At 51.6% G+C, this 13,466-nt stretch overlaps 2 non-coding genes across 2 annotated transcripts; both read right to left on the bottom strand.

Annotated features, from left to right (window-relative positions):
* Positions 1-5,420: 5,420 nt before the first annotated feature.
* Positions 5,421-5,611, bottom strand: LOC132820985 (U2 spliceosomal RNA). The gene has a single exon (XR_009645268.1). It is a non-coding gene; the product is annotated as a U2 spliceosomal RNA (small nuclear RNA).
* A 7,366-nt stretch (positions 5,612-12,977) lies between these two features.
* Positions 12,978-13,168, bottom strand: LOC132820981 (U2 spliceosomal RNA). The gene has a single exon (XR_009645267.1). It is a non-coding gene; the product is annotated as a U2 spliceosomal RNA (small nuclear RNA).
* Positions 13,169-13,466: the final 298 nt, after the last annotated feature.

Raw genomic sequence — 13,466 nt, 5'->3', positions numbered from 1 at the left:
CCATCTGCCTAGTTTCTGTCTCATCTTCCTGATCCGCTCCTCCCAGGTCTTGGCGCACGCCCCAGCACCCCCGAACCAAATACCCAGCACCTTCAGGTGGTCAGTCCTGACGGTGAAGGGGATATAGGATTGGTCGGTCCAGTTCCCGAAGAGCATGGCCTCGCTCTTCCCTCGGTTTACCTTGGCCCCCGAGGCCCGTTCGAACTGGTCGCAGATGCACAGGAGTCTGTGCACGGACAGCGGATCCGAGCAGAAAACGGCGACGTCATCCATGTACAGGGAGGCCTTAACCTGTAGGCCCCCGCTGCCAGGAATAGTCACCCCTCTCAGGCTCGCATCCTTCCTGATGGATTCGGCAAATGGCTCTATGCAACATACAAACAAGGCAGGAGAGAGTGGGCAGCCCTGCCTGACTCCAGATCTTACAGGGAAGCTATCTGATTCCCACCCATTGATTGAGACTGCACTGACAATGTTGGTGTAGAGCAGTCTGATCCAATTGCAGATTCCCTCCCCAAAGCCCATTTTGGAGAGGACATCCCTCATATATGTATGCGATATCCTGTCAAAGGCTTTCTCCTGGTCCAGGCTGATGAGGCAGGTGTCCACCCCCCTGTCCTGCACGTAGGCGATCGTATCCCTGAGGAGTGCGAGACTCTCAGAGATCTTCCTGCCCGGTACAGCACAGGTTTGGTCGGGGTGGATCACCGCTCCCAGAGCAGACCTGACCCGGTTAGCGATGACCTTTGACAAGATTTTGTAGTCTGTGTTTAACAGTGAGATCGGTCTCCAATTTCTAATTTCGTCCCTCTCCCCCTTCTGCTTGTAGATGAGGGTGATGATGCCTTTCCTCATGGATTCACTCATGGTACCTGCCCGAAGCATACTGACATACACCTCCAGCAGGTCCCGGCCAATCAAGTCCCAAAGAGTGGAATAGATCTCGACCGGTAAGCCGTCGCTTCCGGGAGTTTTATTCTTTTCGAAGGACTCGAGGGCCCTGGTCAGCTCATCCAGAGATAGCGGCTGGTCCAGCCTCTCTCGCGTTCCGTCCTCTAGGACCTCCGTGATAGAGGACAGGAACGACTGTGAGGCCGTGCTGTCGGTTGGCTTCGTGTCATACAGGCTGGCATAGAAGGATTTGCTGATCCTCATGATGTCAGCCTGAGATGACGTTACCGAGCCATCTTCTTCCTTCAGGCTGCTGAGCACGGAGCTCTCTTTGTGCACCTTCTGGAAGAAGAAACGTGAGCACGTCTCGTCCTGCTCTACCGAGCGGACCCTGGACCGGAAGATTATCTTGGAGGCCTCCGAGGCAAAGAGCGAGGCTTGCTGGCCCTTCACCTCCTTGAGGTCCTCCGTGACATCGACCCCCAACGTCTGCAGCAGGAGCAGGTTCTGCATACTTTTCTGGAGTTGGGACAGTTTCCCCCCCCTCTCTCTCGCCTCCTGAACACCTTTGAGGATGAAGAATCTCTTGATGTTCCCTTTTACTGTTTCCCACCAGTCTGCTGGAGACTCAAAGAGACACTTCGCGGTTCTCCAACCTGCGTAATCCCTCTTGAGCTCCTCGATGTTTCCCGGGGTCAACAGCTTAGTGTTCAGTTTCCACGTTCCCTTGCCCGTCCGCTGCTCGTCCTGTAGGTGACAGTCGGCCAGTAGGAGGCAGTGGTCAGAGAAGAACACCGGCTTGACGTCGGTGGTTCTGACCGAGAACGTTCGGGACACAAACAGGTAATCTATCCTTGAGCGGATAGACCCGTCTACCCGTGACTATGTGTATCTACGCTGCGCTCCATCTGCAGGGGTGCTGAAGACGTCGTGCAGCTTGGCATCTTTGACCGTTTCCATCAGGGCTCTGGACGTAGCGTCCAGTTTACTGTCCCCCCCGCCGGATCGTCCATCTGCATCAATGATGCAGTTGAAGTCTCCGGCCAGAATGACCGGCCTGGACGTAGCCAGCAACAGTGGAAGCTGTTGCAGGACGGCCAACCGTTCACTCTTATCCGCTGGGGCGTACACGTTGATTAGTCTTACGGGAGCGTTTCTGTGTTTAACATCCGTGACGAGGAGGCGCCCGCCCACCACCTCCTTAACCTCGGAGATGGTGAAGTTACCTCCCCGCAAAAGGATCCCTAGGCCTGAGGAGCGGTTATCGTTGCCCCCCGACCACACTGACGGCCCATGGGCCCACAAGCTCGACCACCTCCTGTAACTGCTGAGGTGGGGTATCCCACACTCGTGCAGAAACAGGACGTCGGCTTTGACGCTGGCCAGGGAGGCCAGCGTTGAAACGCATCGCGTAGCCGATTTGATGCTACGCACGTTGATGCTAGCAATTTTCAACCCCATTTTAACAGTTTACAGGTTTACCGGTGTCCGTTTGCTGCTGGTCTTGCCCTTCTGGGGTAGCTGCGTGCATCCCTGTGGTGGCGGCAAACTGTTGGACCTTGGCAGGGCTGAGGTAACTGTCCAGCTCCGCGCTAGGGCCATTACCCCACTCTGTTGTCTTCGTGTCGGGCCCGTGGTCCGCACTGACCAGTTCTCCGTCTGACAGCAGGGCTGTCATAGGACCGCTGCTCCCAGATACCTGGAGCTGTGGGCCGGTGAGTACCTCCTGGTTCTCACCGGGTAGGGGGAGGCCTTTACCCGTCCCCTCAGAGGGATCGTCCTTTCCTTCCTGGGCGGTGCTGCCCTCCTTTCTCCTCACAGCGCTCTGCCTCTTCCTCTGATGACGACCCTTCTTGCGCCCATCCTCACCATCGGAAGAGCTGCATGCGTCTTCGGCTTGTAGGTGTCGCTTTCCCCTTCGCTGGGTGGCTTTGGGGCCCCCGAGAGGTTTCCTCTTCCTGTTTTTTACTGTGATCCAGTCCTCTGCATCCTTTGATTCCTCCTCTTCCATTTCCTCCGACTGCCTTGACGGAGCTTGGATCGGCTGCTGCACCTCCCCGCTGTCTGCCGTCTGCTCCGCTACTGCCTGCTCTTCCTTCTGGGTGCCTCCAGGCACCGTTTCCACACTATTTTCATTTGCCTTCCTCGTCTTTGTTGGTCCGCGGCTCGTATTCGTGTTGCTACCTCCGGCCATCTGTGCGTAGGTAGCGGCTCCTCGTCTTGGGCAGGCCTTGTACATGTGGCCCGCCTCTCTGCACAGGTTACAGTTCTTGGCCTCCTTACAATCCTTGGTCAGGTGGCCTTCCTGCTTGCAATTTCGGCATACGGTCACCTTGCAGTCGGCCGCCATGTGGCCTGACCTCCCGCAGGTTCGGCACACCTTCGGCTGCCCTGCATACGTCAGGTTTCGTTGATACGGCTGAGTCACGTTGCGCTGCAACCTTCAGAAACTGCGCGAGGAACACACACAGGTGAAGTGGTGCTTTCACAGTGGGTACGTTCAGTTATACGGTGAGTCTGAAGACACAGCCTGCGCGTCATCAAAGGAAATCTTACAGCTTTATGGACAAGAATGTAGTTGGACAGAATCAAACTCAACTGAGTGTCAAAATTCTGAGTGACCGATCAAGAATTCTCAAGAAGCACGCTATTGTTTTCAATGGGGTGAACAGGCAGGACGCCGGGAGCCTTTGATAAGGCTCCGCGTGGTAGGCTGTTGGAGAAAATGCAGAGGCATGGAATTGAGGGTGATTTAGCAGTTTGGCTTGGAAACTGGCTTTCTGAAAGGAGGCAGCGAGTGGTGGTTGATGGAAAATATTCAGCCTGGAGTCCGGTTACTAGTGGTGTGCCACAAGGGTCTGTTTTGGGACCACTGCTGTTTGTCATTTTTATAAATGACTTAGACGCAGGCATAACATAGGTGGATGGATTAGTAAATTTGCAGACGACGCTAAAGTCGGTGGAGTAGTGGTCAGTGTGGAAGAATGTTACAGGTTGCAGGGGGACTTGGATAAACTGCAGAATCGGGCTGAGAGGTGGCAAATGGAGTTCAATGCAGCTAAATGTGAGGTGATGCACTTTGGGAAGAATAACTGGAAGGCAGAGTACTGGGTCGATGGAAAGATTATTGGTAGTGTGGATGTGCAGAGGGATCTTGGAGTCCCATGTACATAGATCCCTGAAAGTTGCCACCCCCAGGTGGATAGTGCTGTTAAGAAGGCTGTTGGGTTTCATTCGTAGAGGGATTGAGTTCCGGAGCCGCAATATCATGCTGCAACAGTTCACCTGCTGGTGTGTGCTAGGCGGTTTCCTTTCCCTTTGCTCAACGACCTATTTGCTGAACTAGCCGGAGGTCAGCTTTTCAGTAAAATTGAGCCCGGTAAACCCTACCTCCAGATGAGTGTAGATCCTGAGTTGAAATGAATGAGACACAATCTTATTGAAACATATTGGATTCTTACGTGGCTCGACAGGGTAAATGCTGAGAGGACATTTTCCCTCATGGGAGTGTCTAGAACTGAACAGAATAAAGAGGCACCAATTTAAGAGTGAGATCAGGAGAAACGTCTTCTCTCAGAGGGTTGTGAGTCTTTGGAATTTGTTGTCACAGACAGCTGGCACACGCTGCTTGTGTGAGACTGACTTAGAATGCTGCCAGTTCTGGCTGAGGCAGCAAAGTAGTGCAAAAGAAGGCAAGGGGGTGTTGTGCCAGTCCCTGCGTACACAGCCCAGGTGCCGGATAATCTGCAGTGCTCCTACCTGCCTTATTATCTTTCCACGCCAGTTCCGGTCAGCAAACATTGGTTTGTTTGTTCTACGTTTTCTCACGTGCTGTTGTCGAGTTAGTGCTGTCTCTTTGCTTTTCCCAGTGAGAATTGACTCTCTGAGTAACCTGCCTCTGACTCAGTCAGTCGTGATAGCACACACGATTCTGTCGCGGCTCAGTGAATCGGAAAGTGGCTGAAACTCACAGTCCTTTGCCTCGTTTTTCCGGTCAGTCACATACGTACCTATCGATTCCGCCTGCCCTTGCACTCTGATGAAAAGCATGTGCCTTAAATACGTCCCGATTATTTTTGTCCTAGCTCACAGTGTTCTCGAAATCTCTCTTTCAAGTCATCAAAATCAAAACGACTGAACCCCTAGATAGCTTCATCCCCAGCAGCATGCAGCAACGTAGCACAGTTGACCTTCTCTTGTTTTTCTGAAATGTCGCTCACGAGTAGGAAAAGCTGGTGGGCAGCCACGGTTGCTGCAACTCCCAAATTCTGACACCATGTGGTGTGATCGGGGCCCGGCATTGGCGGGACGGTGCAGCACGCAGCAGGCGTGAGGGGATGACATTGAGAGCAAGTGTCAAGGTGCGCAAGAGACAGAGACGGCGAGAGAAGGATAGGGAGCGGGAGCTGAACAGCTACCTTAGAACAGACGAGTTTGAATCGACTCACGCCCGGCTGGATGTGAGGTGTGAGAAATGAAGCACCGAAAGCCTGCGCTATAAACATGAAGCTGTTTTTAGATTTATAGATGAGGGGTGCACCGTTCCCGGAGGTACTGCAATACCAGGTCGATGCGTGGAGTGGACGGAGCAAGCCCCTATTCCATCTCCCTGCTCCAAAAATCAATTTAATATATGGTCCCCAGATAAGGGACGTATCAGATATTAAACTGATAAGAACAGATACTACACTTGATCTTAGCCAAAAGGCCGAGAAGCGATAACTACAATACCGCGGACTGCCTCAAGTCCCATTTGTCCTCCATGTTTTCAATCAGCTTGATTCTGTTCAAAGACTTGTAGATCACTGCTGACAGTTTCCCTGTCGCCGTAGTCCTCCCAGGATTTCTAACTAGAGCAGCAGATCCGTTTACAGCAGTTGCTTTTTTTCCCCTGTCAGTGAAGCACTGCCTCATGGTCATGTAGAGATTGTCAGTATCTCACCAATCAGGTGGGTCAGGGCTAAGCTGACGTGACTTGAGGAGGTGGTAACCAACTGCAGAACTGCACGCATTGAATGAGACATTCAGCCTGTCATGTCTGCATCAGCTCTCTGCACGAGCAACTTCCCCAGTCCCACTCGCCCTCTCTTCAGATAAGTATCCGACCCTCCGACCAAAGTCACCATTGAATCTGCCTCCAGCACCCTCTCTCTCAGGCAGTGCACTGCATATTCTAACCACTCGCTGAAGATGCTTGGGCCTAGGACACTAGCTCGATGAAATGTGACAGGCAGAGAAGAGAGCAGTAGATTCAGCCGAGCCCTCCATGTCTTTGATGTGTGTGCGTGTGTGTGTGTGTGGATGTGCCTGCAGTTAGAACATAGAACAGTACAGCACAGTACAGGCCCTTCGGCCCACCATGTTGTGGGGGGAGGGGAAGGGGAACATTACACAAACGGTCGCGGGATTCTTGCGGTATACTTAAGGCTAAGATTTTAACGAATATAGAGGTTTTTGTTTAAGAAATAGTTTTAAACTAAGAAATAACTTGTGTGGGCGGCACGGTGGCACAGTGTGGGCGGCACGGTGGCACAGTGGTTAGCACTGCTGCCTCATAGCACCAGGGACCTGGGTTCAATTCCAGCCTCAGGCTGTGTGGAGTTTGCACGTTCTCCCCGTGTCTGCGTGGGTTTCCTCCGGGTGCTCCGGTTTCCTCCCACAGTCAAAAAGATGTGCGGGTCAGGTGAATTGGCCATGCTAAATTGCCTGTAGTGTTAGGTAAGGGATAAGTGTGGGGGTATGGGTGGGTTGCGCTTCGGCGGGTCAGTGTGGACTTGTTGGGCCGAAGGGCCTGTTTCCACACTGTAAGTAATCTAATCTAATCTTAAAAAAAAACTTTAAAGTGTTGTGGCTGACCACAAAAGAAGCAGTAGGGGCATCTCACAATAAGCTTATAGTATGATAAGGGGAACTGGCTAAAATAACAGACAGGCTGTAACAGACAAGGACAAGGACAGCAGGGTAGTCAGATCAGGAAAATTAGAGAAAAACAAGTCAGGTAAATCGGCTTATGATAGGATGGGAAAAGGGAGGCGTGATTCCGCAACTTGCAAACTGAATAAGAATGCTTACATGCTTTGTTTTGGCGCGCTTTTGCTCGCCTGATTGCTTGAGCGAAACGCCCGTTCTTGCAAGGCCGTAAAGAATAAAATGCTCTTGTTTCCAAGACTTTGCCTCAGGCTGTTACCAATGTGAAAAGTCCCTGCCTCCCCACAAGGCAAATGATTGGAGCAGGTTCGAATTCTGACCGAAAAATCTCAGTGCCAGGAAATCTCGGCTCACCTTTACAAACAGAAACTCTTACAGACTAACCCATCTTGTCTTGGAAAATGTGAACTCCCATCCCCCAACCCACCTCGTGCAAATGAACAGCACGACCAGGGATGTGAAGATCAATTTACAGCAAATCAGCCCTTATTGGTTCGGCTCCCGCTCCAAACATTCCAATTCAGTCTGCTTCCTTAGAATTGCAAATCAAGATTCAAGAGTGCTAATTGCAGTGCTAACAGCAAGCTAATGGTTTGATAGCGGCCGTGCAATCAAAAAGCAAGGTCGAAAATGCAAAATAAAGCAAAACACCCAGTAAGCAAAACCTCAGCTTCTGTGGAGAGAAAGCAGAATTAACGCTTCGAGTCCAGTGACCCTTCTCCCGAAGGTTGCAGCGAGTTCTGTTTTCGTCTAGACATTACAACCTGCAGCACCACGCGTGGAGTCAGTGATCAACTGCACCTTCACTCTATCGGTAACCACTGAGCACCTACATCGATGCATGCATCAGGACGAGACGGAACCTGAACCAAACGGGCGGAGGCTCCGAAGCTCTCTCCCACCCTCTCACCTTCAGTGCGCACTTGGATCCATCCGGCTGCTCCGCATCAGGAAGCATCAGTAGCGCGGCCTCAATCAACAGATGGGAATCAGAAAGCTTCCCCACACAGTCACACAGTACAGAAGAGGCCTTCTGGCCCTCCGAGTCCGCACTGACAAAGCTACTCTAAGTCTGCTCTAGTCCCACTTTCCAGCACTTGGTCCGTAGCCAGGAAAAGTTATGACATTTCCAGTGCTCATCCAAGTAGTTTTTCAAGGTTTTGAGGTTCCCCGCCTCGCTACCCTCCCAAGCAGTGAATTCCAGACCGCCACCACCCTCTGGGAAACAACTGCTTTCTGTCATGACCGCAAGACCACGGAAGGTCTGACGGCCCGTAAGACGTAGGAGCAGAATCAGGCCATTCGGCTGTGGCTCACAGGTTTCTCAACCCCGATTCTCCTGCCCTCTCCCCACGACCCTTGATCCCCTTATAATCAAGAGCCTCTCTATCTCTGTGAAGCGCTTCTGTGAAGCACTACTATTATAGGACAAGCCAAACAGAGAACAGCCAGGGAATTCCTAGAGGCATGGCACTCATCCACAGATTCATTCAATAATGAATCCACATCGACCTGGACCCAATATACCGGCCACTGCAGCGGACACTGTGTGGGCGGCACGGTGGCACCGTGGTTAGCACTGCTGCCTCACAACGCCAGAGACCCGGGTTCAATTCCCAACTCAGGCGACAGACTGTGTGGAGTTTGCACATTCTCCCCGTGCCTGTGTGGGTTTCCTCCGGGTACTCCGGTTTCCTCCCACAGTCCAAAGATGTGCGGGTCAGGTGAATTGGCCATGCTAAATTGCCCGTGGTGTTGCGCTTCGGCGGGTCGGTGTGGACTTGTTGGGCCAAAGGGCCTGTTTCCACATTGTAAGTAATCTAATCTAATCAAACAACTGGAACTGATAACCGGAAGCGGCAGGTACAAATCACTACAAACGCCGGAGGAAACATCACAGAAGCGCTTCACAGGAGGCTCCCAAGCACTGACGATGTCACCTAGCTCGGCACAAACACAAATTCCCAGTTCGGCGAACAGAACCACAACAACGAGCACCCGAGCTACAAATCTTCTCCCAAACTTTGAACCTCTCCATCTCTGTCTTAAATGCAACCTCATCTCGGCCTGAAGGGGCGACCCTTCACCCTGAGGCTGTACTTCCAGGTCCTCGTCTCGCCTACTAGCGGGACCATCTTCTTCACAACCACTCTGACCAGGCCCCCCAGTAGCTTGTAAGCTTCGGTCAGATCCCGCCTTACCTTTCGAAACACCATCGGGCACAGACCCAGAGACCTCATGTGACAAACCCAGGGGAAACCTTCTCTAGACTCCGTCCCAACACCAGCGCATCCCTTCCTTCGGTACACGGCACAAAACTGCTCCCAATATTCCACCTGTGGTCAGACCAGAGCCTGATGCAGCCTCGGCAGCACGTCCCCGCTCCTGTTTTCTCGCCCGCTTGAAATGAATGCCGGCACTGCATTTGCCTTCCGAACCATCGGATGGACCTGCATGTTAATCTTGAAACAACCTGGAACTAGGACTCCCAAGACCCTCTGCGCTGCAGATTTGCAAAGCCTTTCCCTCGTTCAGAAAATCGTCTACCCGATTGTTCTTGCTACCAAAGTGCAATTACGCACACTTGGTCACTTCTTTTCCCCACTCGCCCAACGTGTCCACGCTCTTCTGCAGCCTGCCCATTTCCTCAAAACTACCCGTCCCTCTAGCTATCTTTGTGCCATCTGCAAACTCAGCAAAAGTGCCCTCCGTGGCCCCCATTATCGTGGACACCCCAATAAGGTCCCTGTCACAGCCCCGTCTACAAGGTATTTGCGGAATTTCACCACAGTTGTACACGTGGCCGGAGACTTTGGCACCGTCGGATCGATGACACAGGGCCCAGCGAGCCTGTGCCGATTCCTACTCCTTGTTTGGGCGTGCTACCTGTTGCCCAGACGCGGTTTCAGTCCCGCCGTTCCGCCTCCCGTTCACGTGTCCAACAAGGTGAGCCTGAAACGTTCCTAACGTGCCTGCTTCCAGCGCTTCGACTGGCAACGCGTTCCAGACACCCACCATCCCCTATGTGAAAACCTTTCTCCGCACTTCTCCCTTCTCACTTTCCCCCTCTCACCGTGAACCTGTACCCACTGACTCGCCACCCTTCCGATGCCTCTCAGTATGCTGTCCAACCCCTATCGGGTCGCCCCTCAGCTTCCGCCTTTGCCGTGACAACAATCCCAAGTTTATTCAACCTCTCCTCACAACAGAAGCACTCCAGGGCAGGCAAGGTCCTGGTAAACCTTCTCTGCACCCTCTCCAAAGCATCCACATCCTTCTGGCAGTGAGTGTGCCGAACAGCACTGCGCGCGGTATCCCAATTGTAGCCTAACTGGAGTTTTGTACAGCTGTTTATACAGATCATTTATTTACACGTCACAAACAACAAAGGTCCTAGCACTGTGCCCTGCGGGATACCACTAGTTACTGATCCCCTTTCCGAAAAATGCGCTTCCACCGCTACTCTCTGTCTTCTGTGACCGAGCTGGCTTTGTATCCAGCTAGCCGGCTCACCTCAGATCCCGCGAGACTCTACCTTTTGTAGCAGCCTGCCGCAAGATGTGAAGCGATCCAGAAGAGATTACTGACGCAAAGGTGACTACACTTAAATGAAAGTGCTGGGAATGGCAACCGTGATGGAACTCGCAGCCAAGGAAGGTCAACACCTCACAAAATGGTGGCTGAGAGTTCACAAATGGTGGCCCAGGGACAAGCACCAACGCAGACACAAAACTGCCACTGCTGTGGAAACACATGTCAGGCAGCAGCAAATTGCTGGTAGAAAGAAGCTGTGTGCAGAAACTGCAGCATTAAAAAAGAATATACTAAGTCGGTGCGCTCGGGGATGAAAGTACCAATAACCTGCAGCAAAAGTACAGGAAGAAATCCTAAATGGTACAAAAAGGGCAAGAAGACAAAAGCCCTGACGCACAAACCAATGAGATGTTGTGGTTACAGATACTGGCGATACCTGCCGACGCCCCGGTCGCTCCCTTACTGAACGGCAAACCGGTAAGAATGGAGGTGGACACCGGTTTCGTTGATACGGCTGAGTCACGTTGCGCTGCAACCTTCAGAAACTGCGCGAGGAACACACACAGGTGAAGTGGTGCTTTCACAGTGGGAACATTCAGTTATACGGTGAGTCTGAAGACACAGCCTGCGCGTCATCAAAGGAAATCTTACAGCTTTATGGGCAAGAATGTAGTTGGACAGAATCAAACTCAACTGAGTGTCAAAATTCTGAGTGACCGATCAAGAATTCTCAAGAAGCACGCTATTGTTTTCAATGGGGTGGACAGGCAGGACGCCGGGAGCCTTTGATAAGGCTCCGCGTGGTAGGCTGTTGGAGAAAATGCAGAGGCATGGAATTGAGGGTGATTTAGCAGTTTGGCTTGGAAACTGGCTTTCTGAAAGGAGGCAGCGAGTGGTGGTTGATGGAAAATATTCAGCCTGGAGTCCGGTTACTAGTGGTGTGCCACAAGGGTCTGTTTTGGGACCACTGCTGTTTGTCATTTTTATAAATGACTTAGACGCAGGCATAACATAGGTGGATGGATTAGTAAATTTGCAGACGACGCTAAAGTCGGTGGAGTAGTGGTCAGTGTGGAAGAATGTTACAGGTTGCAGGGGGACTTGGATAAACTGCAGAATCGGGCTGAGAGGTGGCAAATGGAGTTCAATGCAGCTAAATGTGAGGTGATGCACTTTGGGAAGAATAACTGGAAGGCAGAGTACTGGGTCGATGGAAAGATTATTGGTAGTGTGGATGTGCAGAGGGATCTTGGAGTCCCATGTACATAGATCCCTGAAAGTTGCCACCCCCAGGTGGATAGTGCTGTTAAGAAGGCTGTTGGGTTTCATTCGTAGAGGGATTGAGTTCCGGAGCCGCAATATCATGCTGCAACAGTTCACCTGCTGGTGTGTGCTAGGCGGTTTCCTTTCCCTTTGCTCAACGACCTATTTGCTGAACTAGCCGGAGGTCAGCTTTTCAGTAAAATTGAGCCCGGTAAACCCTACCTCCAGATGAGTGTAGATCCTGAGTTGAAATGAATGAGACACAATCTTATTGAAACATATTGGATTCTTACGTGGCTCGACAGGGTAAATGCTGAGAGGACATTTTCCCTCATGGGAGTGTCTAGAACTGAACAGAATAAAGAGGCACCAATTTAAGAGTGAGATCAGGAGAAACGTCTTCTCTCAGAGGGTTGTGAGTCTTTGGAATTTGTTGTCACAGACAGCTGGCACACGCTGCTTGTGTGAGACTGACTTAGAATGCTGCCAGTTCTGGCTGAGGCAGCAAAGTAGTGCAAAAGAAGGCAAGGGGGTGTTGTGCCAGTCCCTGCGTACACAGCCCAGGTGCCGGATAATCTGCAGTGCTCCTACCTGCCTTATTATCTTTCCACGCCAGTTCCGGTCAGCAAACATTGGTTTGTTTGTTCTACGTTTTCTCACGTGCTGTTGTCGAGTTAGTGCTGTCTCTTTGCTTTTCCCAGTGAGAATTGACTCTCTGAGTAACCTGCCTCTGACTCAGTCAGTCGTGATAGCACACACGATTCTGTCGCGGCTCAGTGAATCGGAAAGTGGCTGAAACTCACAGTCCTTTGCCTCGTTTTTCCGGTCAGTCACATACGTACCTATCGATTCCGCCTGCCCTTGCACTCTGATGAAAAGCATGTGCCTTAAATACGTCCCGATTATTTTTGTCCTAGCTCACAGTGTTCTCGAAATCTCTCTTTCAAGTCATCAAAATCAAAACGACTGAACCCCTAGATAGCTTCATCCCCAGCAGCATGCAGCAACGTAGCACAGTTGACCTTCTCTTGTTTTTCTGAAATGTCGCTCACGAGTAGGAAAAGCTGGTGGGCAGCCACGGTTGCTGCAACTCCCAAATTCTGACACCATGTGGTGTGATCGGGGCCCGGCATTGGCGGGACGGTGCAGCACGCAGCAGGCGTGAGGGGATGACATTGAGAGCAAGTGTCAAGGTGCGCAAGAGACAGAGACGGCGAGAGAAGGATAGGGAGCGGGAGCTGAACAGCTACCTTAGAACAGACGAGTTTGAATCGACTCACGCCCGGCTGGATGTGAGGTGTGAGAAATGAAGCACCGAAAGCCTGCGCTATAAACATGAAGCTGTTTTTAGATTTATAGATGAGGGGTGCACCGTTCCCGGAGGTACTGCAATACCAGGTCGATGCGTGGAGTGGACGGAGCAAGCCCCTATTCCATCTCCCTGCTCCAAAAATCAATTTAATATATGGTCCCCAGATAAGGGACGTATCAGATATTAAACTGATAAGAACAGATACTACACTTGATCTTAGCCAAAAGGCCGAGAAGCGATAACTACAATACCGCGGACTGCCTCAAGTCCCATTTGTCCTCCATGTTTTCAATCAGCTTGATTCTGTTCAAAGACTTGTAGATCACTGCTGACAGTTTCCCTGTCGCCGTAGTCCTCCCAGGATTTCTAACTAGAGCAGCAGATCCGTTTACAGCAGTTGCTTTTTTTCCCCTGTCAGTGAAGCACTGCCTCATGGTCATGTAGAGATTGTCAGTATCTCACCAATCAGGTGGGTCAGGGCTAAGCTGACGTGACTTGAGGAGGTGGTAACCAACTGCAGAACTGCACGCATTGAATG

Source organism: Hemiscyllium ocellatum, chromosome 1, assembly GCF_020745735.1.
Source record: "Hemiscyllium ocellatum isolate sHemOce1 chromosome 1, sHemOce1.pat.X.cur, whole genome shotgun sequence".
Lineage (NCBI taxonomy): Eukaryota > Metazoa > Chordata > Chondrichthyes > Orectolobiformes > Hemiscylliidae > Hemiscyllium > Hemiscyllium ocellatum.
This window is presented reverse-complemented; position numbering and strand designations above follow the sequence as displayed.